Source organism: Cupressus sempervirens, chromosome 2 (genome assembly GCF_028749045.1).
Source record: "Cupressus sempervirens isolate cs-2001-9-10 chromosome 2, ASM2874904v1, whole genome shotgun sequence".
Classification (NCBI taxonomy): domain Eukaryota; kingdom Viridiplantae; phylum Streptophyta; class Pinopsida; order Cupressales; family Cupressaceae; genus Cupressus; species Cupressus sempervirens.
This window is the reverse complement of record NC_143119.1, coordinates 457,136,213-457,160,101: the sequence shown is the minus strand read 5'-3', so window position 1 is coordinate 457,160,101 and position 23,889 is coordinate 457,136,213. Positions and strand designations below refer to the sequence as shown.

Genomic DNA, 23,889 nt, shown 5'->3' with positions numbered 1-23,889 from the left:
CCGCCATCTCCTATCCTGTTCATTCTCATTGCTGAATGTTTAGGTGGATATGTGGATTAAATGGTTCTTAAGGGGGGTTTTGTGGGTCTAAGACCTTCTAAGAATTTAACTTGCTCTCATCAGCAATTTGTTGATGACTCAATTGTGACGAGAGAAACCTCAGTAAAAAATGCAAGATATATGAAGAAGGCTCTTGAAGATTATGGGCAGGCTATTGGACAAATTATTAACTGCAACAAAAGCTTGATTTACTTTATCAATGTTAATGAGAATAGACAAAACAAAATCAGAAGATTCATTGGTTGTGAGGTTGGCAGCCTTCTGGGATCTTACCTTGGTCTTTCTCTTTGTCTTGATCCTCTTGAGTCCTTCTGGAGTTCTTTGATAGACAAAATCCACTCAATGTTAGCTGGTTGGAACGGTTCCCTCAGCCAAGCAGGTAAGATTACTGTTCTTAAATCCACTTTATAGAATATGCCTCTGTATGCTTTGAGTGTTTTTAAGATACCTAGGAAATATACTTTGGCCATTGAAAAAATTTAGAAACATTTCTCATGGACAAATATGGAAAAGAAGAAAAGAATACTAAGAAAGATCAATAATATGAATGATTCTTTACTTGCCAAGCTAATATGGAGAAGGTATAAAGAGAAGGACGAATGGAAAGATATATGGAATAATAAATATAGCAGGAAGGATCAAGGGTTTAATCTCTTCCTTTGTAGTAAGGCCACTCAAGTGGGATTTGTGATTTGGACGCATGCTCAAAAAAACAAGTAGTTGATCAAAAAAGGGGTTAGATGCAAGGACTATTCATTTTTGGGAGGACATTTGGATTCTTGATCATGCCTTAAGTTCTGATCAAAGGTGGAATGGGTTTATGGATCAATGCAAGAACTTTTTTGGTAGTTATGTTGCTGATTATTGGGAAGAGGATAAATGGCTGAACCTTAATAGAGTCGATGAGAACCTTAATGAACTTAACAAAATTCTTAATATTGTCTTTTTAGTTCAAGAGGAGGATACTTTAATATGGACGTATATTCCTAATGAGTTGTTCTTTGTTTCCTCTCTGTATGTCAATGCTTTCAAAGACTATCAGGTGCCTTGTTGGGCTAAAGCCTGGTTTAAAGGCTCGACCCATAAAGTTAACATATTTTTTTGGATTCTTTTGCAGGATAAAATTCTTACCACTGACAATTTAATGATGAAAGGTATGTGTCTTATCAGTAGGTGTTATCTTTGCAAGGAAGAGGAAGAGTCCATTAATCATTTGACTATGCACTACTCTTATACTAGAAGGTTATAGGAAAGGATCTGTGGAATGTTGGATATGGACTGGGTTTTCCCCCTCAGTATTCAAGAGCTATTCCTAGCATGGAAGTCTCCTCCTCATAATACCTTGATTATGAAGTTACAGGAGTTCATCCTCCCCTTTCTCGGATGGGGTGTGTGGAAGGAAAGAAATAATAGGGTGTTCAAAGGTAAGGAGACTAATTCTATTTAGTTATTTCATAAGATTAAGCATTTGGTGATTGAGAATATTTTGATTTTTTGAAAAGGTCATGAACCTCAGAATGAATGGGAAGCTAAAGTGATTCAAAATTGGAATTTGGAAGGGTTAAGCATCTCTCAAAATGATAATAATCTTAGGAATTTGGCTAGGTGGAATTGTCCACCATAGGGCTGGTGTAAGATTAATTTTGATGGGCCTCGAAGTGCAACCCATGGATTGCGGGTTGCGGTGGCATTATCAGAAATATGAATTGGGGATAGTTTGGGTATTGTGTCTATTCCTATTGGGGAACAAACCAACCATGTGGCGGAAGGTAGTCCATCTCTCCATGGTCTTATTTTTGCCAAGAGTATGAATTTGAAGAGAATTTGGCTTGAGGGCGATTCCCTTAATATTATTAATTGTCTTAATAAAGGAATAATCCCTCTTGAACTATCCATAATATTATATGCAAGGCTATTAATCTTATTAATTCTTTTGCTCCCCATTGTCATATTTTTGCCAACAGCATGAATTTGAAGAGAATTTGGCCTGAGGGGGGTTCTCTTAATAAAATTAATTGTCTTAATAAAATAATAATCCCTCTTGAACTATCCATAATATTATATGCAAGGCTATTAATCTTATTATTTCTTTTGAGGATAAAACAAACCAAGTTGTTGACTGGGCCGCGAATGTGGCATGCAATAGTCATGCAAAGATGATTTGGAATCGTGGTGACAACATCCCTACCGATGGACTATCCTTGATAGAGTATGACAAAGTTAGAAGTTTGCAAAAAAGCTTTAGTAATGATGAACATGGCATTTAGGATAATTCTGATTTGGGCAGAAATAGCGAGTTGCGGACTATGATTAGCTTTGAAGGGACTATTCATTCATTGCCTCACAGATTGTGGGTCTTTATGCATAACAAAAACCTTTGTTGCGATATCGACACCGAATTTCCTTATTGTCTGTTAGTGTTACCTGATGAAGCCGAAATTCACGAGTCTCCATTATATTTTGTAGCATAGGATCAAGTTCTAAGTTTTTCCGACTTTAACCTCTGTTATTTCCAAATTGGTTTCCTAATTTGTGCCTCCTTTTAGTCATACTTTCTCTTTTAATTACCTGATCAAGTTGCTAATATTATGAGTGTGTGTGGTTTCTTCCTGTTCTTAACTATGTGTGGCATTTATCTATTCAAATACAATCATTGAAAAATATCAGATGAATGTTGTGAGATTATATGTTTGTGAGAGAAACAAAGATCTTATTACTTTTGAGGCTTATTTGGTACCAGATATCATTGCAAGGTTCAAATAAGGAATTTGTTCATAAGAACAAAACCAGAGGAGAACTAAGAAAGGCATTTCAATGGGTGTTATTCCAACCATGTTATATACACTTTGCTTATTTTAAAGGGGAAAGAGGATTAGAGATGCCTGTTTAATCTTATTACGAATCATCAAATCTCCAATGGAAGCCTCCAAACTGTCTTTATAAATCATTGACTTCCAACTTTCATAGAATTGCACAGCAATCACTCAAGAATTTTATTTGGGGATATGGCTATATACATGAATACTTGGTACTTTACATTAGAATGAGATTTCTATAAGTAAATTGGTGAGGAGCCATGTCAATATTTAATATGCTTTGCTGAACATGTAAACTACATGCGGGAAGTTACAAATAATGTATTCAAGTGGAATAAATATACAGCAGTACTTTTGAGATGGTATTCACTATAAAGCAATAATGATGTACAGTGACAAGAATTTTGATCAAGGAGGAGGACTTGCGATGAAAGCATAGGGATTTATATATTCAGAAAATCTAAATGGCAGACGATCACATGAAGATTCTATGCCTCATATCTCATCCAATACAGACAGCAATGATGCTGGCAAGGAATACTAAAGGCATGGATTAGGGCTGGACAATTCACGGTCGTCATTGTGTTCATTCCGTATCGGGTCGGAATCACTCACTTATCTGTTCATCGATGGCACTTGAGTTAGTAAGGCAACAACGCATATGTTGGAGGAATCATCATGAGTGATTGCATGAAATTTCATTCATTCCTTGGTTGCAGTTGTGGCTCCCATGATTGGGGATCTTAAAAATAAAAATATATAGTCGTTTATGCAATCATTCTAATTTCGTATTTTTTATGGTAGGTATATGATCGGGTATGGAAGTCTTCACACACGGGAGGGCAGTAAAGGAGATTTCCATGTGGATTAATGCTTGGCGGATGAATAGTATAGCATAAAAACGCAGTCACAAGATTGGTTATGTAGGTGCTATCAGAGTATTAATTAGTAATTCATATTTGAAGACCCCACGTGGTAGAAACACGAATGTGGCGATGTATGCGATTACTTTTAGAAGAAACTCCATTCAGAATCTTGAACGTCGAAATTCTGCAACAATGACAAGTTTGTGAAGCGGTGATATGGGAATAAATAGCAGTGCCCAAAAAATACAAAGGAGGAATATGCATGATGAAAATTACAAGCATAGATCACCGGTCATGTTGGATTAAATTAAGTTATATCAAAGTTATAGTTTAACATTGGTTAGTTATTAGTTTTGAAGAGGTGCGACGTTTGAAAACATAAATAGTGCCTCTTTTTCCTTTATAAATATACGTAATGTAAGGTCCAAAAAACTACCATTCACTCCCATTCAAGATATATGTTTAAAATAAAAAGCTCTCCAAATTCTAAAACAAATACTATCAAATTTATCTTCTGAGAAAGATTAAGGTCAAACTAAGCTTCTATATATTGAGGGTGTTGGACATATATTTCAAATATTGTGAGAATTTGTGTTGAATAGAGCATCAAATATTGGGTGTCTTCAACATGACTTTCTTGCAGTAAAAATCAAAATGAATTTCATTTATGTTTGAGTTAAATATTATATAGTTCATCTTTTGTGAATCATTTTACTTCTTATTAATAATTCATTAATACGACAAGCAAATCCAATTGTTCACTGTTATTTGAACTTGATAAATACAAATACAGTAAAATAAAATTATTTTCATATTTGTATCAATTTTGTCCTTTTATAGGTTAAACCATTATAGACTAGTTTAAGTATGCATAAAAGTGAAATAATTTGGTGCATCATGATAACTGAATTGTTTACAAATATGGTATATCATAAAATTGTATATGAAAACGTATACTATTGCCCATTTGAAATTCGGCACTGATCATTTACACTGTTCATGCTTCTCAATTCATGCGCTAGCGATTTTCTAATCTATTTCTTTGAAGGATTTGATACTTATCTATTTTAGTAATTCATTTTAAATTTTCCTTTCAGCAATTCCCAACTCTACTAAAGCAATTAAAATTCGAAGATTATTCAACATTCGTAATCCAGAAGTTTTACCTTAGAATCTTGCCATTTAAGGAGATTGCCTTTGCATTATAATCTATTTTCTATAAAACATCTTGGATCCAAATTTTTCTGTCCACGATCAAGTGTACAGGCCTTAATTTAGTGGAGCCAAAAGCACGGAGGATTTAAGTCAATTTGATTGATCCTATCAAGTTGGCCAAAATCGATTAGATATCCTAGCATCGAGCAGGCAAGGCTTGTAGGTTTCTAATCAACGATTTTGATAACCAACACTACCACTGGGAGAATTTGCTAGAGTTTGAGGAAAATGGGAAGCAAGAGAAAGAGGGTCGAGCCAGAACACTGCAAGGAATGGAAGAACATAGATATTTGGGATATTTTGGAATAGGATCATTTCATGGGTGTCATGGAGAAGTTCAATGGCAGCAATCCTTCCATTACTCGTCAATTTATTAAGACCTGGAAAGATGGTAGTATTCTGGTGGGAAACTAGAGAATCAATGTCATGGAGGACATTATAGCGGAAGCTACTGGCCTTGATACAGAGGGTATCAACTTCTAAAGGGATAGGAAGCTGTCAAATCATGTTGTTGAAGAATTCGCAGAGACAACTAAGGAGTGTAACAGGTTGATTAAAATTGCTAATGCCTATTTTAAACCTGGCTCCATTTCTCATCCTTGGAGGTTTATCATGTTCATGATGATTGAATACCTAATCCTAGATTGTCGTTTTACTAAGATTTTTAAGCTTCATTTTATTTTGGTTAACCATTTTAGGCACAAGGTTAGACTTAATCTCCCCTTCTACCTCCAGTAGTCGTTCAGTAAGACCATTCTGGCTATACAGAACAATCCTGAGGGTGACCATGCTTGCCATGAAGGCTTGATGGTTCTAATTATGAATCTTCTGAAAGCAAAGAAAGTGGATAGACCCCGTTTTAGTAAGAAATCTTTGAACTGTGAAACTGAGGGGAGTGAATAGGATGAGGGCAACGATGAGGACACAAAAGAGGAAGATGATGAGATGGAGGTTAAGAAGAGGAAAAAGCTTTCTCCTGAGAGCTTGTCTACGAAGAAAAGAAAGACTAAAGAGGTGGATTCTGAGATGGACACGGAATCTGGAAAGGAGCTGAAGGAGGGTACAGGTAAGAAAACCACTAGTAATTTTGGTATTGCTACCAGAAATAAGGGGAAGAAAACATATAGGATTTGAAACATTCCCTCTGATGATGAACCTCTAATCAAGAGGATGGAGCGGAAAGGTAAGAATTTGCCTTCTCAAGGGAGGGCTGATGACAAAGGTATTAAGGAAGAGGATTCTAAAAGAGACAATATGGAAAGGGATGAGGATTACCTGGCTCATAACAAGGACTATGAGAAACATGGGGATTCGAAGGGTATGATTGGTAATTCGGGATTAATAAAGGGATATTAGTAGAATGCGGGAGTAGATGCAAGACATTAGGAGAGAGTTTGATTAGTTAAGCAGGACCACCAGAGGTGAGAGAACTCTCAATCAACATCTTGATAGACTTTTTTAGGTGATTGGTAATGCAGAAGACGTTAAGAATCTTATGAAGAGAAGTGCACCCTTGGAAGCCAATAATAGAGCTATGGAATAGAAGATGAAGGATCTACAGAAAAGGTTGGATTGCATGGATAACAGAGTGGTCAACAATTAGAAGGCGGTTAAGAAACTTGTTGATCAGTGTTGCTCCACCTTGAAAACTGTGGCAGACAAAATTAACACTCTGTTGGACAAATTAGAATAGGGGAGAGTTCAAGGCTTAAAGGACTTGAAAGAGGAACATGGACCCAACAAATGAACCTGGGCTAACACTAAGAAGATTGAGGTCATGGAAAACAAAGAAATGGATGATCTGAAGGCCTTTGTGGTTAACATGAATATCCTTGCAAATCAGGTTGCTGATGTACTGAAGACCCTATAGCTGTCTTTTTGCTGGCTTTTTGCTTTCTTTTTGCTGACTTTTCCTGCTGTTTGTATTAAGACTTATGGTCTTAGTTAGTTCTGTTTTTTTGGTGCTGATGCATAGTATTTCTAGGCTTCTTTGCTCTTGTTGTTAGCTACTTTGTAAAAAGTTTTGGGTCCTTTAAAACCTGGTTTTACTCAATCAAAACAATTTAAATGATTTAATTATTTTAATCATTTTAATATTTTTTTATAGCTTAAAAAACCATAGAAACACTTTTAGTTGTTTTATTTTATTCCAAGATCCAACCCAAGCAGCAATGATTAGAAATATTTAAAATTTTATTTAGATAATAACATGGAATCCAACATGGAGAGTGGTGATTTTTCGAAGAGCATGATAGCTAAAGACCTTGAATGGATGCTCAAAACCTTGTGGAGTAGATGATAGTACCATCATCGTACGAATACTAGATAGATTTCTTATTTATGTTTACAGTACTAAGTTTTCTTTAATTTTATTTGCATTGACTCCATTGATGATATTAACAATATCATAAATGAGAGAGAGGAAGACCCTAACAAAATGCTCTTCAAGGAACTACATGTAATCATGGCAGTGGAAAAAAAAAAAATGACTACCCATTTGCATTTACTGGCCTTTGCATTAAGCCCCAGACTCTATAGTCAATTGGTCCTCAGGCAGAGTGCCACTAGAGTTGCCACATACAAAGATCCTGAACTTTCTCAAGGGTAAGAGGTAGCAATTCAAAGACTCTTTCCCGAGCACATATGACCTGCAATGAGGTCTAAATTCATGAGTTTTACAAGCACTGACAATTGTGTCTTGCAGCTCTTGCAGACAAGAACAATGTTCATGCTCATAAATGGTGGTACTTCCATGGACAAATGTACGATTACTTGCAACCCGTTGTCATCAGAATTTTATCACAATTTCATCCTTAACTCTTAAGATTCTAATTTCTAAATTCTTGTTGATGAATATTGAACTTGTATTTTTATCTAGAACTCTTAACTCTCTAATTACAAACTTGTAAATCTTGATATTTTTCTGGTTAATCATCATTCAAAAGGAACTGAAGGACATATTTCCACTCAATAAAATGCAGCAGACTAAACTCCAACAAGGCAGATAAAATGATCTTTGTGCATTCAAACTTGATGTTCACAATAAACAAAGACAATACTTGCCAAAAACGGGAGGCAAAGCATTAAGATGTTGAACTAGAGCTTGCAGCATTGGAAGCCCAGTTTGATCCACTCACAATTTCCACTCAATAAAATGCAGCAGATTAAACTCCAACAAGGCAGATAAAATGATCTTTGTGCATTCAAACTTGATGTTCACAATACACAAAGACAATACTTGCCAAAAACGGGAGGCAAAGCATTAAGATGTTGAACTAGAGCTTGCAGCATTGGAAGCCCAGTTTGATCCACTCACAATTGATGATGATGATGGCAAGCTACCTAGTGATGTTGGGGTTGATCTTCAGGTTGCTAGTACTAATGCTTGTGGCACTTTATGTGCTTCTAATTTCCAACAACAAAATAATGATGTTCTATTTGATGATATTTGATGACTGATGAATCCGATTGTTAATGTTGACATTATTGTTTTCAAACCAAACATTGATATGGTGGTGTACTTTGGTGTTTTCTAATGTCATTTGGACTACAATGTTAATTTATGTGGTTGTGTATATTCCTAAGTTGCTTTAATAATAGCATAGTGGAATATTAACTTATTTATTGCAAAACCTATATGGAAGAACCCAAACCCAACCCAAAATTTATTTGGATGAATTTTGAACCCAAATCTCGAACCCACATCCATACCAAAAATTGAAGAGACAACTTAGATTCCTAGTCAACAAACTGACACAGTTAGCAAATCTTTTCATCCCTAAGATTTGGAGATTCAATGCACAATTATTAAGTATTTTGCATTTTGCTTCTACCTACCAAAATGAAAAATACATTTTGAAGACAAAAATAAACATCAATGTGCCTGTACACTTAGCATTTTACACCATCTTGACAAATTCAAGCAATTCACACCTAACAAAAAGTTATAAGTGCACTTTCTAAAATACTTTATCATTTCTGACAACTACAATTGTGTTAAGGTTTGTGGATCTCAGCAATCACAGTTAGCCTTCCTTTGACTGTAGACTGAAATGAATGGAGGAAATATATGTTTGATGTTATTATATCTGCAAAAATGAAATGTTAAACAATGTCTTTGCTCTGATCACAGGTACAGAAATTGCCATAAATTGATATTCTTTGCTGCAATCAGAATGGCATATTAATATGGTTGGAAGAGGACATGACTCCGAAGAGTCATGTCTCTACGTGGCCCAAATGAATGGAGGAAATATATGTTTGATGTTATTATATCTGCAAAAATGAAATGTTAAACAATGTCTTTGCTCTGATCACAGGTACAGAAATTGCCATAAATTGATATTCGTTGCTGCAATCAGAATGGCATATTAATATGGTTGCAAGAGGACATGACTCCGAAGCGTCATGTCTCTACATGGCCCAAATGAATGGAGGAAATATATGTTTGATGTTATTATATCTGCAAAAATGAAATGTTAAACAATGTCTTTGCTCTGATCACAGGTACAGAAATTGCAATTAATTGATATTCTTTGCTGCAATCAGAATGGCATATTAATATGGTTGCAAGAGGACATGACTCCGAAGAGGCCATGTAGAGGCATGCCTCTTTGGAGGCATGTCACTTCATAACAAAGAAAACTTGCATAATTATAAACTCGACAACCATTAGTCCAATAACATGTAATGAGACATGAATAATATATATCTGCCCATAACAAATGGAGCCTAATAACAGTATAATAAATGGCTGCCGATAACAAATGGAACCTGATCACAGTATATTAAATAATCCATGTTTTACTTCTTCTGACACTAAAACATTAACACTCCCTCTTTAGCAAAAAAGAAGTAAAACATCAAAAGATTAGAATCAGAATCATCATGTAATCAACACAATATGTATTAAAATCTCTGAACAATATAAAGTATATCCTATGATCTCTACTTGCACTTGAGCAATGTCTAGAGATGTCCATGACAGATATAATCTCAAGAGTATTAATCTCCAGAATATCAACATATGCTATTCATTAATTACTCAAACTAGGGTAAGATATCACATTTGATATCAAGAGTCTTGATCTCCCAGAATATCGACATCCGATATTCATCAAGTACTCAAAACAATGTTTACATATCACATTTGATATCAAGAGTATTAGCCTCCCAGAATATTAAAGATATTCACCACTTACTCAAAACGTTTAGATATCACATTTGATATCAAGAGTATTGGCCTCCCAAAATATCAATGACATTCACCACTCACTCAAAATGTTTTAGATATCACATTTGATATCAAGAGTATTGGCCTCCAAGAATATCAATGATATTCACCAAGTACTCTAAGAGTCATGGCCTCCCAGAATGTTGAGATACAGGACATTCACCATTTACTCAATTTATTTAATCTCATAGTACAAGTTGATTGTAAGATCGTAACCTTACAACAACTTCTCCCAAATACAAGTGATGATCATTTGGAAGTCGTCACTTCCTCATGATGTACACAGGGGATAGGCCCATATAAAAGTCACATGGTCCTAGTCCTCATGACTATGAAAACTTATGATCATAAGGGAAACCATCTCAACATGGTTTACTCCCTCTTAATCAATAAGATCAGATTTACCGAGGTTAACAAAATATCATCCTTAGTCTTCTCCCTCTGAATGATAAATAGGACTCCTCATTTAATTCCCTCTTTTTGTAGTACATTTCAAAATAGAAAGGTCAAAGCACATAGCTTACATGAGAAGCAAATATTACATATAAAAGTATAGTAATTTATTTCATATTCTAAGACTATCTTAGAATTATAACAACTAAATTTACTTTTGAGACGTATCTAACATTTATTTACACTACATGAATATAATAAAGAACACCCTCTTAATTTAATATTTCAATCATGTTAAGGATACTTAAAAGTTCTTTTTAGAATGGTTGTTTCTCTAACACTATATCATAATCACTGACTTTGGTGAAAGTTGTTTGATGTTTCAATCTATCACGACATTCAAAGGCAGAGTGGCCATAGTTGTCACATATAAAACATTGCATCTTAGAGTAATCTACATGCCTTCTTTTTCTTTTGAAATTTGGTTTCTTCCTTTTATCAACATGAGTTGAAAGAGCATGAAGATTGCTTCGAATCGAAGTATCATCTTGTAATATTAGCATACTTTCCTCTTGAATACAATCATCTTTTAGTCGACCAAGCTTGGGAAGTTTGGATCGAGCACATACTCCTTGACGAAAGGTTTTCCATGATTGTGGCAATCCTCTTAGAGCTATCATGGTTAATTCCTTTTCATCATAAACGTGAGCATTTTTAGAGAGTTGGTTCCTTAGTTTAGTTATCCTCATGAAATACGATGCAATAGTTTCTCCTTTGTTCATCTTAATGTTGGAGAGACTGTCTTTCAAATTTAGGATTCTCGTTGTATTGTTTATCTCAAACGTTTCTTCAAGTGTTTGAAGCATTTTGTGTGCAGTGTCTAGTTCAGAAATAATAGGGAGTAGAGGATCCTTAACTCCATCAACAATCAATTTCATGGCTCTAGCATTGTCTTTTTCCTACTTATTCAATTCATCATTTCCTTTTGGTGGTTGGTCAGATTTTTCCATGAATTGTTTGAGATCATTATCTTTTAAGGTTGCCTTCATTCGTAATTTTCATGCTGTATAATTTGAGTCACCTTCAAGTCTATCTTCAACTTTGATACAACTAACCATTTTGATTGGTAAAGATTTTTAGTGCATAAAATAAATAAATAATTCTAATCAGGATCTACCTTCCAACTGTTTAGGCTTTATAGAAGGAATCTGTCTCTGATACCATGTTAAGGTTTGTGGCTCTCAGCGATCATAGCTAGCCTTCCTTTGACTATAGACTGAAATGAATGGAGGAAATATATGTTTGATGCTATTACATCTGCAAAAATGAAATGTTAAACAATGTCTTTGCTCTGACCACAGGTACTGAAATTGTCATAAATTGATATTCTTTGCTGCAATCAGAATGGCATATTAATATGGTTGCAAGAGGACATGACTCCGAAGAGTCATGTCTCTACGTGGCCCAAAGGCCACATAGAGGCATGCCTCTTCAGAGGCATGTCACTTTATAACAAACAAAACTTGCTTAATTATAAACCCGACAACCATTAGTCCGATAACATATAATGAGACATGAATAGTATATATCTGCCAATAACAAATGGAGCCCGATCACAGTATAATAAACGGCTGCTGATAACAAATGGAACCTGATCACAGTATATTAAATAATCCATGATTTACTTCTTCTGATGCCAAAACATTAACAAATTGGAATTGTGCCTCGAAAAAGAAAGCAAAACCTTGACACACTTGAAATAGTTTGTGTTTTGATAGAGTGAGGTCTACATTAGAAAAATATGCCCTCTTATAAAGGATAGCATTGATTGCCAAATACATTCAATGTTTGAAGACAAATTTAATGTATCTCAAGTGAGATCGATCAATTTGGAAGTAGAACCAATATATCAAAGATAACCATCAATTTAACCATAGATTGCTATAGTAAATTACATAGTTTGTAATATAGCTTGCATGCATGCAATCATTTTGTTCATATGATAGAAGTAGCAATTAATTTGCATTAGTTATTCTCATGAGATGTTTGTAAACAGAGAAGTGTCTTGTCGTACTTAGTTGGACAAATCTTTATTTTCAAACATAACCATTATTACGATTGTTCACTAATGTTGTTCATTAACAATTTGGTACACATAAAATGGAATTTATTACATCTATCATACTCTTAAATGTCCATTGAGATATATCGTTATCCACTAATGATTCCTAAATTGGGACATTAAAATTTAAAATTTTCCAAAAATTTAATCCACTTACAAATTTTAATTCCCTGCACCTGGGAGTAATGCATTATTATGTATTTTATCCATTGACATTATTGAAAATTAGTTAAGTTTTGAACACTTTAAATTAAATTACATTGGAGAGAGACCATTGTTGCTAAAAGGAAATGAGAGAGAGAGAGAGAGAGAGAGGGGAAAAGAGGTGCAAACAATTTGTTAACAGAGTTTTTCTGGTTAAGACTACATCTTCGGGTTTTCTTCTCAATCTAAGGACCCAGTTTATTAATGTTGTCAAGCAAAAACACCTTATTACAACATCCAAGATTCAATCTTGTTCACGGTCTTCTTCCCTACACTTGGAGAAACTTCACAAAGTCTTCGTGTTTACAAGAGTCTCTCACAAGAAAATTTTCCCTGTTACAATCCCTTCTAGGAAATTCTTCACAAAGTTCTCAAAAACTCCCTCCAAGATTTAGAATAATTCTCCAAGATCCAACATCCCCTGACTACAAAACTAAGCCCCTTAAATACTATTTTACATGCTTATTAAGGGTTAACAAAAATTATTCCCTATAATCTAACTAAAAACCCTTTTAACAAAAAAATCCTTATTTTGAGGGATTTACTAATTGATTAAATGGAGCATATTAATTTTTCCATTTTATGGTTGATGAGAGAAGGGGGCTTGGACCCTATGTGGTCAGCTCAAAACCAATGTCTTCAAGGCAATCAACAAAACCAATGTCTTCAAGATCATATCCCAAAAAAGGCGCTTAGCCAAATCATTCACTGCCAATTTCGCTTTCTACTACCACCTAACTAGTTTAAATAAACATGGTCCACTTCATATAAAAAGTAAAATAGTTGGTGCATTAGTAGAGGTGTACGTTTGAAATGTAGAGGTTACAAGATTGAAGCTTCATCCACATCACTTTTTGACAACAAATTGCAAAAACAATGCTGCTTGGATACAAGGTGCCACATGCCATTATTTCATTAGTCCACATGGCAATATTTTGTTTGTTGAACTTGCCACATCAACACTTACCACATCACCCTTTTGCCATGTCATCATGCCACATGTCACCACTTGATTGGTCATGTTGACTAGTTGCTACAGCATGCTGATATCATCCATCAACCCTTTTCCTTGGTAACTTTGACTTGCTGTAATTTTTACATATGGCATCCATTTTTTAAATGGAATATAATTATGAAATCAGCACGAGCACGACAACTTGGTGTCATTTTTTCTTGGATTTTGGGCAATCCAATTGTCATCTTTTTTCACGGCTCCTTGATTCACAAAACCTCTGACTACACATAACTTGAGCATAGGAATTGTTGGTTCCCAAATTCGAAATCCAAGAGCCTGCCACTTATCCGATAGGATTCCGCAATCAATTCTAGCCAACGAACAGGAATACTTCTCGATTCCCCTGCACTTCAAGCTCCGCTACACCTAGGCGGGTAAACCTTCACCTCAAATGCCGACTGTTTGGTTCAAGGATTTTCTATAGCGAATTTAAACTTTTGGAGTTCTCCAGCTGCCAAGGTCCTCTAACTCAATTAAAATGAAAACTAGGTGTTGAGTGTTTGAATTGAATGAATTATAAATATTTGTAAATAAAGAATTTGATGTTTATAGGAAGGAATATATAGATTTTTTTACTTCAATAATAGAAAGACCAATGCCTCTGCTCATCCAAGCAATAGAGTCAACTTTAGTGAATTTTCACGTACAACTTTATAATGTTTTACAAACTTTATTGCCAACAATTAAATAATCAAGATGTGATAGATCAAATATATGCGCAATCTTAAATTAGTCCATATTGAACTTTAATGGAAACAACTATATATTTCACAGTTTTTATGATGATCCAATTTAAAATGCTAAATGACCATGTCCACTTCTTTGACATTTGAATTGTATACAAAATTCCAAAAAAATATTAAAAAGGATGATTCATCTTCAGTTTAAATCTCCATGCCATTTTAAAATAAACAAACGACCTTTTATTTTATTATTAAAATAAAATAATTGAATTTATATGATAAAGTCATAATGTTGCTCCTTATCCCTATATGTGAATGTCTGAATATTGTCTTCTTGCTTCAAATGATTTATCCTTCATATCATACTCATTTATGGATAAGACATATCTCTTATTTTAATAGCACCACTTCATTACATTTAATAACTTATTAGTTTTAAATAATAACTTTATTACTCATAATGTCAATAGCTTGTATTTCATCAGGCAGTATAATATTTGGCCAACAAATATTATTTATTTTAAGACACCTTTATGTTGTTATCCAACACTCTTATCTATCTACGATTTAATATATGCCCGTAATATGCCTCCATATTATAGCCACGTCATATATACTCTTGTATTAGTAATGAATTGAACCTTTCTTATTTTTGTGTTTTTGGACAAATATTATTCCGTCATCTCCAGGCATTCAAGCTGTGTATATAGTTTTCCGGCATTGAATGCACTTGTCTCTACTACTCTAATTAACATGAGGTATGACTTCCGGCTTTGGTTTAGAAATGCCATTCCCGAACCTTGTTATGTTTGGAGGTCCACGGTAAGGATATTGGAGAGACATATTCAATTCCAACATCATTGTGTATGTGCTGTGATATGAAGTCAAACTTTCCTTCCACTATGGCTTCCACATATTTGTTTATTGAGCATCATCCTAAAGGTTTCATTGCCGCAAACAATAATCGTTTATTAATATCCAACGTCTGAACAATTATTTCCTCAATCACATAGCGATGTCTGACACTGCTTGAAATCTAATGTAAGCTCTCACCACTGCTTGTCTACAGGTCAATATGCTTCAACATGAATTCCTCAAGTTGTTGGGTGTCTTTAAGAACTATTGTGCACATCACATGGAATTTAAACACTCCACAGTCCCTAAATATGCAGTATTATCAGTTCTGTTATATGTTAGTGGCATCAGCTTGCTATTATTACCACCTTATATTGATGGAAATATGTACTGCATCTTGAATGTTATCTTCTTCATAAAATTTGGTCATTCCTCTTTTGTATACAGTTGACTACCTTCACTATCTTTTGATGTCAAGGAAACTACTGGTGGAACAGAGCAATTAATGTGAGAATCAATCATTGTCAAAACATTAGACAAAAGATCTGACAATAGCTGAGAAGTATGATGAATATCTGAGGTAGATTGGGAGCAAACATACCGTCATATAGTGACACAAGAAGCCCAATGAAGTTGTGTGCTTTGTTATTTGAATTGGTCTTGGTCTGCTGTCTCTTGCAACTCTGACTTTTTACATTCCATTTGCATTAATTCTGTAACAGGCAATAGAATGTAGATATTGATCCTTAGAATACATTCAGACATGTCTTCCATTATAATCTAGAAAAGCTCAACATATCCATGAATTTTCTAATCCCACTGAAAATCTGGAGTGATTGTTGATTCCACCTTCATAATGGACTGAAGAAAACAAATGTGTGAAGGCATTAACTTAAGTCAAAAAAATGAGAAAATCCTCAAATGGAGGCCCAAAAATTTGGGCTCCACCAGGAACTCCTTTTGAGCCTGTTCAAGTTGCATCAGAACAGTGTCTGCGAGCTTTATGCGATTATCTTGGTTTCATGACACTTAGGGACTGTGAAATTAAATTGCTTTTGCAAGTTTGCAAGCTTTGTATTACTGATTTGCTTTAAGAGGAAAATAGTGACATTTAACTGACCACTTTAAATAATTTATCAGTGTCTTTCTCTTTGTGTTTCAAGCTAATTTGATCGACATGTGGACTAGCATTGTTCAGATCCTTCTCCTTACTCTGCAATGCAAGTAGTTGTTGGGATACGTAATATTTATATCATATTAGATTCTATTTTATAAGGAGTTCCCAACATCTAGACTTGACGAATAGCTCTACCACATAACTGTTTCATTTTGCCTTGCAGTAAAAGTTCCATATTAAAACGCTAACGATTTTTCCATAAGAGTTTCTGCATATCACAGAAATATTTTCAGCTTATGAGAGTGATGGTTAGTCCATATGGTAACCTTTATCATTGATTCAAAGTCATAAGCTTCCTCTAAGGACCAGGAAAGAATTTCCCAAAATTTTGCCAATGATGGTAAGCAAACTCCAAAAGATCATGTTTTAGCCTCTACCACTATGTTTGGGATTTTAAGCATTGCAATGTTGAAAAATATTTATTCGTTGAAACATTGTGTGCCACAACAATTGATTGGTCTTGGTATCTTATTGACAATTCAATAATAGCAAGGACTCAAGGAGTTAACGAATGAGAAGTCTCTAGTATGCCTCAAACCAGTTCAAGACAGCCATATCTTGTTCCCACTTATGACTAGTACAAAGAATGTTGAATGGTAATCTATGGGAGAGTTTGTTGGATATGTCAAACATTTAGTTGCCACAGTTGTTGCTACTATAAATCTTTCCCCTAAATTAAAATTGTTTTATACATGATGTATCTTCTGAAATCCAAGGAGTTAATGAATGATATGTTTCTTGTATGCTTAACACCACTTCAAAATAGTCATATCTTGTTCCCACATATCACTAGTACAATGAATAGGAGAGTTTGTTGGAAATGTCAACCATTTAGTTGCCACAATCATTGCTTCTATAAATCCTTTGCAAAAATAAAAATTGTTTCATACATTCCAGAATTTATAAATAATTTCATATTGCCTGTAATGTCCCCAATTTTGTCGGCATCAAAGTTTCAAGGATTAGCTTATTATTGTGATCCTTGTAGCCTAATTATTGTGGATAGAGGGTCCCTTGTGGCAGTGGCTTGGCTTGGGAGGGTCTTATCTTCTCCACGTCTCAGTGAGCTACAGGTTGGTCTTCGTAGATCAAACTTCGTTTGGGCTTAGTTTTGTGTACTTACTATTTGTGGTAAGGTTGTGTTGATCGAGATGGACCCTTTCTATTTCTAGAAAGTGCATTTGGTCACATCGAGAAATAATAGGGGCAACTCCTATTTCAGACGACATATTTAAACGATGAGTATTTTGGGAGTCATTATATTTTTAGTGGCCAAATTATTATTAATTATTAAATGGCTTATTATAAAGTGATAATTTAACTATATAATTTCATTTAAGTTGAGAGTTATCATTGAAAAGTGTCATTTATTAATTAGTTAAGCCAAGTCAAGTGAGAGAATCTAACGGAAGCTTCTAATTAATGTTGTGTGGTGAAGCTTTTTTAGTGAAGTCACATTTTGGCAACAAAAGGGAATCTGAAGGTTATAAATACAAGCTCATTTCATTGGGAAAAGTGTGCTTGAAAATTTATATTTTTTTGTTGCCTTTGTGACTTTTTGAGATGCTAAATTTTTTTGTTGCCCTTGCTGAGGTATAAGGGAAGCTGAGAAGTGTTTTCAAAGCACTGCTGAGGTAAAGTGATTCCATTTAATCACCCTTACTATTATTATCCATGGCTGGGAGTATTGCATTTCTCGAGTTTGATTGGCATCTTCCATTACTGTACTTACTGTGGCTTGGAAGATATATGTTGGCTGGAGGTTATCTATATTCTGCCATTGATTGAGAAGAGGGCTGATACCTAAAGAAAATCTCATTCTTTAGTAGACCTAGGGTCTGGAATTTGGCGTCATTTCTCAGAGCTTTTCTGTAAGTTCTCATTGGCTCTTCACACACCAAGATTTTTGGTTACAGGCATTGAATTCCAGTGGTCTAAATTCCCTATCAAAGGCCACATTAATGTCTGCTGTTTGACACGTCTATCTATGCTAAAATGTTGGAAATTGATCTACACTTGATTGGCAAAATTGATTTGCAATTCTGGTCGTGGGTTACTGGGCAGCCTGTTGACATTCTCTGCTGCTTTTTTGCTTGTTATTGGGAGCTGTAGTTGCCTATGGAGTTTGGGTAAATTCAAGTGTCACCCTGCTGAAGGGATTCAAACACCATTGGTGAGCATGATTATGTGTTTGCTATCGCCAAGTTTAATGACTTGCTGATAATCTCTAGGCGTTGCTGTTGTTAGGCAATCAGAATCTATGTGGAGGCACTTGCTAGTTTGATAGGAGCGCATAAAACTTCATTATCTCAACTGGAGTTGCAAAGCTGTGTGAAATGCATGTCAATTTTTGTGCATATCGATTTGGATCTGAAGTCACAGGCTTCTTTTAAATTTATTGTTGTTGCAGCATTGCCTTAAATCAAAAATTGCATATTGATATAAACCCCAATTACAAGACATTCAGTTTGGTACCAATTATAGTTAATTATATAACTTAGCCATTTTGCTGCTAGCCGCATTTAAGTAAAAGAAGTTAATTGCTAGATCTATTTGAAATTGTTCAATTAGTTGTGGGCAGTGCATATTCCACTGTGGCGTTTCAAAATTTGGGAAAATAACGTACTTTTAGTAGTGTGAGTTTGGTTGGGGTTTTTACATTGCCTTTCTAGGTAGATTGGTTGACTGAAGTAATATCTACCAAGACAGCATTTGTATCATAATCAACACCATGGGAAAATTGGTCCATCAAATTCAGATCGGACATTATATCAGAGTTATGTTGTGAGGTTCTCACATCATCGCCCCAAAATTTTGGGGATCCCATTTTCAATCGCCTTAGCAAATTTTTTCGGGGTTCTCCAAAAAAGTTTTAATTTGGAAATTCTACGCTTGGACGCCTTCGGGCCAGGAGGGATGAGGTTGAATTTCTTTTTTCACCCGGTGTTAACTTGATTTTCTAGAACTTGTAATTTTATCCTTAGGCCAAACAATTCCAAAAATAACATTTTTTCCATGGTTAGAACAATACTCAGCAGGCTAAATTTACAAATTTTTTGGCCTTAGACGGATTTTGAAAATTGGATGTAATTGTATAATCTTGAGCATTTTCAAAATAAAATTCCTTGGATTTAATTGTTTTGGAAAATCTTAAATTTTTGGTGAAAAGGAAAATTTTGTGATAGTGAAATTAAATTGGAAAATCGATTTTGGATGCTAGAGAAAATGATTTATCTTGGAAAAATTAAAAATTGCACTGCAAAGTCAAAAATGGATTAAATTACAAAATTTTGCATTAAATTGGTTAAATTTGCCTGGAAGATTTTTAAAATATTTAAAAAGGTTGGTGAATTAAAATTGAAAATCGATCTCAATCCGATTTTAATGATATTTTAATTACCAAAATGTCATTAAATGCAAATTTTTAACATCTCCAAGGCTTTCTTAATTTTATTTTGCAATTTCTGGTCCTAACCGGTAATTAAATGTCCAAATTTCACTATTAGCAAAATTAATTTTAGCTTGGCATTTAAATTGGGACCGTTAATGAGACACTAATATAATTTTCTTCTCTTATAGGTGCTAGTCGGCCAGCTTGGAGGAGTAAAGGGAAAGTGGTACAAAAGGGCTCCTCCCTCTCCCATTTCTTCATTCCATCACAACCTTCTCTTGCTTGGTGATATTTTCTTTTAGAGCAGCTTTCTTCTCTTGCTTGGCAATTTTCTAAGGAAAGGCAGTTCTATGTGTTTGGCGATTTTTGGAGGGCAGATTTCAACCTTGGCAATGATGGAGCAACTTGAATATTTTTCATGCTTGGCAATTTTTTGCAAAGGACTTGGCGATTTTATTTTTTCCGAGACAGATTTTCATTGTTGGCATATTTTTTTCTTCCAACTAGGGCTGTGATTTCTGCCCTAGACTATATGTTGGAGCAGATCAGAATATCTTCTTCTTGCTTGGCGATTGGAAAGGACCAATTTTCTTGCAAAGGGTTGTAGTTTTTTACACCATATTTGGGTTTTACTTGGACGAGGAAACACATGATTGAAGTTCCGATCTTTGGCAAACTTGGGTAGTTTCCAAGAAATTAAAATTCTGATTTTGCAAGTAGGCTTGGATTTTCTAAAGGTTTGATCGAAATTCAAAAAGAGTCTGGCTATTGGTAAAGATAAAATTAAATTCATTTTAGAGTTGAAAGCTGGTTTAAAGGTGGATTCCACTCCTTGTTCTTGCTCGGTTTTGTTTCCCTTATGTTCTTCTTGCATTCATCATCCACCACTTCATCATCCCATCTATAGGTTGAAGTTTGGAGAAATAAGTGTAGATTCTATGATAGGACATTTGGCGAGGCAGAAATAAGCCAAACCACCCTAGGTTGAAGTTGGGAGATATAAGTGTAGTCCATCCTAAGGCAACGAAGAGGCAAAAATAAGTGGTAGTCCCACCCCTAGGTTGAAGATTGGAAATTGATATGTGTAGTGATAGGGCTTCGGGAGGCAAAAATAAGTTAGAATCCACCGATAGAAAGTAGGTTGGAGATCGATAAAAATAGTCCATATCACTTAGAACGAAGGGGCAGAAATAAGTGTTTAGGATGGTAGATGTTAGTGAAAACAATAACCCTAAGGGAATGAATACTAAAAAGAACAAGACATGATGCCTAGGGCCTCCTTTTTTCTCAAAAGTGACGCGAATAATTAAACCAATATCGGTACAGTGAACATGATACAGCTAAAAGACAGACTGAAGGAAGGGCAATCCCCCATGGCAAAGATCTACAAAAGCGGAATTGTACACACGGTGGCTTTCCCCCCTACCTTGCCTTGTCCAAAATTGGTAATGGAATGTGCATCCCGATTTGATTTGGTTAGTAAGTCCATCATTTTTGATGCAGGGAAGACAGTGTTAGCCAACATTGGCAGACAAGTGATCGAAGAAGCATTCAATATCCCCCAGTACAAAAGCATGACAATGGTAATGATGGATCAAGCAGCAAAGTTATTTCAAGATAACCCGGAGGCTTATTTCATTCATCTAAAGCAAGATTGGCTACACAAAGACAAGATGGGAGTCACCAGGTGATCAAGGCTCACCGTATTAGATTTCAAATCAGAGTATAGCGATCTCGTTGTGCTTCTTAGCCGGATCATGGGCCTAGATCAAAGTATGCAATTCGAAAACTAGATGTACTTCTTTATTGATGAAATTGAAAAAGGAAAAAGAATATTTGATAGGGCTAGGATCATAAGCGAGAATCTAGAATTGCAACTTAGGACCGTACAAAATCAAAAGCAATTCTATATGGCGTCTTATCTATTCTCTCTGATTGTGAGATTGTATGAAAATCCAGGACTTAAGGCCTTAGGGGTAATTGGTAATGGGCTGGGGCAATGTTTGGTGCATGAATGCTACCCACAGCTTCATTCGCACAACAACAAAAACTATAAGATGTTTTGTCACGCCTTTGCCATGAAGACAGTAAGGACATTACAAAGGATACCTGCTAAGAGGCTCTCATCGGAAGCAAAAGAAAAAATCAAGAAATATGGGAGTTGGTTCACCCAATTTCCACAATTCACTTATATTAGAGTAGTAGGAAGCACAGTATGTCCCACCAAGACTTCCAAGGTACCCACCCGACAAGGTAGTTTTAATGGAGTTGGCTAGGCAACTTGAGCATTATGACCGAATAATGGAACTCAAAGGTGAGACAGGGATTACTTTCTCATTTGGAATTGGCAATGATAACTGCCCCAATCCTGTCACCTTTGTAACTGTGAAGAAAGAATTGGAATGGTATCATCTAGCATGGTATAGAGCAAGGCAAGGATTTGATCCTAATGGTCTTATCAAGGCATCTCATGGAAATACATTCAAACATGTTCCTACGCTAGAAGATTTCTGGGCCAATGCACTGGATGACTTTCATGTGAGAAAGCTATCTTTCTCAATATTGTTAGTGAACATGATGAGGGCAACCAGATGGAGAGCCCTTGATATTCCAGATCAATTGGAAGATAATGAAAATGTGCTGAGAGAAGATAATGGTATAGTGGATGGAACGAAGTTGAATCCAGTGGATTGGAATGATCACTAGGATCCTTCCTTGGAGGTAGTTACAAGAGTAGTTGATTTGCACACCGAGTCATGGTACGAATCGTGGTACAATGGGAAGTTAAGCAAACTACAAAGTTAGAGGGTACACCTTACTTATGAGAAGATGAAGCCAATGGAAGGTCCAGCGGAATCAGTCGGACAAAAGGGTGAAGGAAGTGGCTAGCAGCAAGGAACAGTTAGACGCAAGAAGAGAGGTTTGGAGGTTGAGAAAGGAAAAGAACATCAGGAACCCCCAGCCAAGAAATAGAAGGCAACACCATCAAGGGAGAGCATAATTAAGGCAAGAGGCTAAGGAGATAATACAAGTGGACAAGGGGCCGCAATAGAGGTGAGCTCTATTATAGAATCAAGCGGTTACAGTGACAGCACCGAGTACTCTCCTCTCTCAAAGAATCAACATGTAGATGACATGGCATTTACTAGTGAAGAAGAAGATGGCCCAATTGATATTGAGGAAGTAAGCCAGGTGGCCGAGGCCGTTGGTGATGATTGGCAAATTGAACCAAATCCAGATTTGGGGAGATGCGCCGCACCACTTTGGTTAAGGAAAATGCTTATGGCAAGGGGTGAGGTAGTGACTGTTCGAACAGTTGAAGACATCCAAGGATTTGTAGAAAAGGGTAATAGCAAGAACCAGAAACAAATTGCAGAAACAGTGACAAAGGCAATCAGGAGCGACAATGGTGGTCACCAAAAGGTTCAGATTGCTATACCAATGGTTAGCAAGGCATTGGATGAAATTGTAGCTCAGGAATATGAGATAGTAGAGCATAACTTGGGAAGAATCACAGATGACATGGAGTGTGAGGAGATCCAAGAAGGCATGGTTTCAATCAAAGAAAGGTTGAGGAAGGCAAATGAAATGATTGTAAAGTTGGAGGCTGAGAACAAGTATTGGAGAGATTGCCAACCTATCCAACAGTTGCACTAGGTAGCCCTTCCTCAAGACTGCAGGAGCAACACAAAAGAGATATCAGCTCAACTACATAAAGTCAAGGATTGGATCCATGATACAATCCAAGATGGGCGAAATTTCTTGCATTCCTTTGTCTCAACATTCAAGTCATTGGTGGCTATTAGAGATAAATTCAGAAAATTTGAAGGTGAATGGAAGGATTTCCTTCCAGTCAAGG

General features: G+C 35.6%; 1 protein-coding gene across 3 annotated transcripts in view; it reads right to left on the bottom strand.

Annotated features, from left to right (window-relative positions):
• LOC149573020 (DNA-directed RNA polymerase V subunit 1-like) overlaps positions 1-23,889 on the bottom strand; it is a 323,206-nt gene that overhangs the window by 87,637 nt on the left and 211,680 nt on the right. The gene's annotated exons all lie outside the window — the stretch shown is intronic.